Source organism: Scyliorhinus torazame, chromosome 12, assembly GCF_047496885.1.
Source record: "Scyliorhinus torazame isolate Kashiwa2021f chromosome 12, sScyTor2.1, whole genome shotgun sequence".
Classification (NCBI taxonomy): Eukaryota; Metazoa; Chordata; class Chondrichthyes; order Carcharhiniformes; family Scyliorhinidae; genus Scyliorhinus; species Scyliorhinus torazame.
In genome coordinates this window covers 30,240,744-30,247,418 of record NC_092718.1, presented here as the reverse complement: position 1 = coordinate 30,247,418, position 6,675 = coordinate 30,240,744, and positions in this window count along the sequence as shown.

Genomic DNA, 6,675 nt, shown 5'->3' with positions numbered 1-6,675 from the left:
ATTATGAGGGACATAGATAGGATAGAGAGGAAGAAACCTTTCCCCTTAGCAGTGGGGTCAATAAGCAAGGTAAGGTGAGGAGCAGGAGGTTTAGAGGAGATGTGAGGAAATCCTTTTCACCCAGTGGGTGGTGGGAGTCCAGAACTCACTGCCTGAAAGCGTGGTAGAGGCGGGAACCCTCACAACATGTAAGCAGCATTGATGAGCGTTTGAAGCGCCACCGCATACAAGGCTATGGACCAAGTGTCGGAAAATGGGATGAGAAGAGATAGGTGTTTGAAGGCTGGCATCGACACGATGGGCCAAAAGTCCTCTTTCTGTGCTGTAAAACTCTATGAACACTGTAAAAAAAACAGCAACAATTAAGATTCCACCATTATGTAGCATCAATATCGTTTCAGGAATTGGGAACTATCCATAGAAAGGGGAACTATCCATGGAACTGACTGTGAGTAGTACATCATTTTCCAGGTAGGTGATTGGACACAGTAAAAAATCCAATAATTTTAAAACCTGCAATACGCACTGCAACACTGCATGTTCCTAGACTAAAAACTCACAACTTGGCACTGTAACTGAGCTATATGGATTAGCAAGACGCCCTGCTTCGATCACTGTTGTGTGCAAAATTCACTGGTCTCATCATTTAAATAAGCCTCAATGTCCTGTTTGGGAAGGAATGAGAGGATTGGTTCCCATCCTCCATCAGCATCCATTTACCCTTGCTGAAGGGGACCTTTATGTGTGGACACAGCAGGAGAGCAGCTCTGGGCCTGATTGTGATGCCCCCAGTTGCACAGTTTGCAAGCACTCGCTGTGTTTGCACTAGGAATCGATGCTAAAGGGCTCTTGTGCTGGTTGAACTGTGGCCAAGTTCACCCGCTGCTTTCAGAAGAAAAGAAACTTAAGAATGAGAAAAACAAAATGCTAAAGTATGTCACATTTAAGAATGTATGAAATAGATCCACAAGTTAGCTACACGGTCCCTTGAGCCTGCCATATCATGCAATATTATGATTCTTCGTCTACCGAAACTTCATTTTCCCATTCTGTATCCTTTGACGCCAGTAAGAATTTCCACTGATATTCGGCTGCAAAATGGGAGGAGTCCAATGGGTTGATACAAAGAGGAATGAACATCTGGGGCGGGATTCTCCCGCACTTGGCGGGATGCCCCGACGCCGGCTCCAAGAGCGACGCAAACCACTCCGACATCGAGCCACCCGGAGGCTCCGCACTTCCGGGGCTAGGCCGGCGGCGGAGGGGTTGGCCCTGCGGCAACCGGCACCGAAGGGCTGCCGCGGGCCGGCGCGTGTTGGCGAAAAAGCAGGACTGCCGGCGTTCAAGAGACCGGAGAGGTCATTCTCAATCTTGCTTTTTGACTTGAACAGTTTTTCATGATGTGGAGATGCCGGCGTTGGACTGGGGTGAGCACAGTACGAAGTCTTACAACACCAGGTTAAAGTCCAACAGGTTTGTTTCGATGTCACTAGCTTTCAGAGCGCTGCTCCTTCCTCAGGTGAATGAAGAGGTCTGTTCCAGAAACACATATATAGACAAATTCAAAGATGCCAAACAATGCTAGGAATGTAGTTTTTCATTGAGGAGCCTTGTCAGCTGGCGCATGCGCAGAGGCGCTGGCGTGTTTCCTGCGCATGCGCAGGGGGTTTCTTCTCCGCGCCGGCCATGGCGGAGCCTTACAGAGGCCGGCGCGGAGGGAAAGAGTGCCCCCACGGCACAGGCCTGCCTGCAGATTGGTGGGCCCCAATCGCGGGCCAGGCCACCGAGGCCCCCCCCCCCCCCCCCCCGGGGCCGCCCCCCCCCCCCCCCCCCGGGCCCCCCCCGCCCCCCCCCCCCCCGGGCCGCGCCCCCCCCCCCCCAGGGCTCTGCAAGCCGTCCTCCAGGCCAGGTCCCGCCGGGATGGACCATGTCTATTTCACGACGGCGGAACTGTCCGAAAACGGGTGGCCACTCGGCCCATCGGGGCCCGAAGAATTGCCGGGGGGGCTGCTGCCAATGGCCCCCGACCGGCGCAGCGTAATCACCGCCCCTGCCCTAAAACCGGCGCCGGAGAATTCGGCAGCCGGCGTCGGAGCGGTGGGGCGGGATTCATGCCGCCCCCCCCCCCCCCCCCCGGCGATTCTCCAACCCGGCGGGGGGGTTGGAGAATCCCACTGATGTCAAAGAAACATCAAATCCTTGATTTGGATGGCACAGTGGTTAGCACTGCTGCATCACAGCGCATGGGACCTGGGTTCAATTCCTGCCTTGGGTGTCTGTGAGGGCTTTGCACTTTCTCTCTGTGTCTGCGTGGGTTTCCCCCGGGTGCTCCCGTTTCCTCCCACAGTCCAAAGATTTGCCGGTTAGATGGATTGGCCATGCTAAATTCACACTTAATGTCCAAAGATGTGCAGGTTAATTGGGGTTACGGGGATAGGGTGGGGGAGTGGGCCTTGATAGGGTGCACTTTCAGAGAGTCAGTGCAGACTAATGGGCCAAATGGCCTCCTTTTGCACTGTAGGGATTCTATGATTTGTCAAAAGTAGTCAAGATTTTTAAATGTTACACCCAACACTAAATATAGTTTCAAGATATTAAATGGGTAACCATGCAAAATGAGGTATTTGAGGAACAGCCTTTAGACCAAACAATCCTCTCAATTGCAGAACATCTAGCTCCTGCTGCATGATGTGCAAAAGGCTCTGACAATTGGATTTTCTAACATGTAATAATAAAGCTGTAAAATCAAATTTGTTACTTCTCCAAGTGCTATGAAGGCAGTCCAGATCTCTTAGCATTCCATCGGCATGCAACATTCAGCAAAAGGCATCAGGGAACAGTCCTCTGGCTTTATCACCATCAATAAATCACAAAATAAATACATATTTATACAGAAGAACACATAGCAATTGCGAGGAATTGACTTATGATTGAGCAATGCCCATTCTAACTTAATTCTCTTCAATATATATGTATGTCTACACCTTAGTTCCTGGTCAGAAATCACAGGCACCAGCAACAATTGTACTCATCTCACCAGAATTTGTTTAAAAATTCATTCAAGACCTTCGCTGGTGAGGCCAGAATTTATTGTCCTCGAGGAGGAGGTACTGGTGAGCTGATTTTGTGAATCGCTGCAGTCCATATGGTGCAGGTACAGCGCTGTTCGGGAGGGAATTCCAGGATTTTGACCCAGCGACAGTGAAGTCACGGTGATGAGTGACTTGAAGGGGAACTTCCAAGTGGTGGTGTTCTCATGGGTCTGCTGCCCTTGTCCTTCTAGATGATGGTGGTCGTGGGTTTGGAAGGTGCTGCCTAAGGAGCCTTGGTGAGTTCCTGCAGTGCATCTTGTAGATGGTATGCACAGCTGCCACTGTGCGTCGGTGGCAGAGGAGGTAAATGTTTGTGGAAAGGGTAGCAATCAAGAGGCCTGCTATGTCCTGGATGGTGTCAACCTTCTGGAGTGTTGCTGGAGCTAAACTCATCCAGGCAAGTGGAGAGAATATAATCACACTCCTGATTTGTGTCTTGTAGGTGGAGGAAAGGCTTTGGGGAGTCAGGATGTGAGTTACCACTAATCATGGTTGGCCAAGAACCTACAGTGAACAATGGAATTCACAGCGGAAATTGAGAAAGGTGAACTAGACAGACCAACAGCTAACCAAAGTCAATGCGAGTATCATGTCCTTAAGCAGTAAAATGCACACTTGGATATCAGCAGACAAAGCTCCAAGGCAAGAAGATCAGTGTGAATAGAATATATACGAAACAACAAAACAAATTCACAAGTCCAGAAATGGAATGTTGGAAGATGATCAGGATCATATTTTGACCGCAGTCAGGGCCGTAGCCAGGATCGCAGTTTCACTGATGGAAATATGATTGCCCAGAGGTGCTGCAGCTTTATCATCAAAACCATTGTGAAATCATACGTTACATACAGTAAATTACTTCCATTACTTAACATTTTTTGCAGACTTGTAATAAGACTTTCTAACCATTTTTACCATTTAATGTTAATCAGATTAAGACACGCACATGTTGAGGCATCCCTACAATCACAGGTCCCAGGAGCACTTGTGGCCTGGATCTTACGGGTGGGCATATTGATCGCGGAACCGCATTTTAAAAAATAAATTTAGAATACACAATTCTTTTTTTTCCCCCTATTAAGGGGCAATTTAGCATGGCAAATTCCACCTACCCTGTACAATTTTGGGTTGTACGGATGAGACCCACGGGGAGAATATGCAAACTCCACAGGGACAGTGACCCGGGGCCAGGTCGAACCCAGACCAGGAAAGGATGTCAGATTTCCCTCCCTAAAGGACATTAGTGAACCAGATGGATTTTTACCACAACCAACAAACAGTTTCATGGGCATCATTAGACTTATAATTCCAGATTTTTATTGAATTCAAAGTCCACCATCTGCCCTGGCGGGATTCGAATCCAGGTCCCCAGAACATCATCCTGGGTATCTCGATTACTAGTCCAACGAAAATAGCACTGTACCACTATGCTAGTGCCTCCCCAGTTAACTGGTTCACTCTACATTGCAATGTCTCTACCCATCAGAGTCCACTTGCCAACCAAATCAGCACTCTCTTCTCATGCAGTATACATTGTTGTTCCCTTTGTATCTGGTATTCTTCCGAATTGTTCTGATTTCTGATGAGTGCAAAACAAAAAGCTTCAACTATCTGTGTCTGGTTTCAGCAATACTTAAATTGGTCAAACATGATTTCCCTTTCACAAAACCACATTGACTTTGCATTAATATTTTCTCAGCACAATACTACAGCCTCCCGAATAATAGATCCTAGCATTTTCCTTCTGACAGATGCTGGGCTAACTGGCCTATAGTTAGCTGCTTTCTGTCTCCCTCCTTTCTTAAATAGAGGAGTTACATTTGCTTTTTTTCCAATCTGATGCGACCATTCCAGAATCCCGTGAATTTTGGAAAATTACAACCAACGCATCTACTATCTTTCAACCTACATCTTTCTTCTCGGACTCTGGGATGAAATCCATCTGGTCCTGGTGACCTGTCAACCTTTTGTTCCAGTAGTCTTCTTCGTGCTCTTTCCCTGGTCATTGTAACTGTTTTAAATTCTTCCACCCCTTTCACTCCTTGATTTACAAGTCTTTCTGAGTTTTATTTTGTGCCTTCTAGACAGAGAAAAGGCAGAATATATCTTTTCAACAATTCTGACACATCCTTATTTCCTATTATTAATTCCCCAGACTCTCTGTGTACACTCACACTCTCATCAGTTACTCTTTTGTTTTTAAATACATGTAGAAATTCTCGCTTTTGGTTTTTATATTTCTAGTTAGCTTTCTCACATACTCTAATTTCCCCACCCTTCTGATAATATGTCCATCGTCTGACCTACCACTGATTTTCAGAGGTTTGTACACTTTTTCGTTCAACTAGAAACTATCTTTAACTTCCTTAGTTAACCATGAATGTCTACAATCGAACACATCCAAAATCCTGCAATTGTCACACCAGCTTCATCCTCATTCCATTGTAGTTGCCTTTAAGTTTAAAACACTGGTCTTAGGTCCACTCTTCTCTTCCTCAAACTGAATGCAAAATTCAATCAAGTCATGGTCACTGCTACCGAGAGGCTCCTCTGCTATAAGACCATAGGGCATAGTAAGGCATATCATGGCTGATATTTTTTTCATCCCCATTCTCCTGCCTTCTCCCATAACCCCTGATCCCCTTATTAATCAAGAACCTATCTATTTCTGCCTTAAAAACACTCAGTGATTTGGCCTCCACAGCCTTCTGCGTCAAAGAGTTCCACAGATTCACCACCCTCTCGCTGAAGAAATTCCTCCTCATCTCTGTTTTAAAGGATCGTCCCTTTAGTCTGAGATTGTGTCCTCTGCTTCTGTTTTTTCCTACAAATGGAAACATCCTCTCCACGTCCACTCTATCCAGGCCTCACAGTTTCCTGTAAGTTTCAATAAGATCCTCCCTCATCCTTCTAAACTCCAACGAATACAGACCCAGAGTCCTCAGCCGTTCCTCATACGACAAGCTCTTCTTTCCAGGGATCATTCTTGTGAACCTCCTCTGGACGCTTTCCAAGGTCGGCACATCCTTCTTTAGATACGGAGCCCAAAATTGCTCACAGTACTCTAAATGGGGTCTGACCAGAGCCTTGTACAGCCTCAGACGTACATCCCTGGTCTTGTATTCTAGCCCTCTTGACATGAATGCTAACATTGCATTTGCCTTCCTAACTGCCGACTGAACCTGCACGTTAACCTTAAGAAAAACATGAACAAGGACTCCCAAGTCCCTTTGCGCTTCTGATTTCCGAAGCAGTTCCCCATTTAGAAAATAGTCTATGCCTAAATTCCTCCTTCAAAAGTGCATAACCTCTCACTTTTCCACGTTGTATTTCATCTGCTATTTCACTGCCCACTCTCCTAGCCTGTCCAAATCCTTCTGCAGCCCCCTTGCATCATCAATACTACCTGTTGTCATGTGAGAGTACCTTTAAGAAATGGGTGTTTATATAAATGGGTGTGTATATAAATATCTGTAGTGAGAGTACCTTTAAGAAATGGGTGTTTACTACTGCAGTGATGTCAGAGTGTGGGTGGAGCTGCGCTGTCTGTCAGCTTTTTACTTTCGTTTTGGCTGTTTGCTGC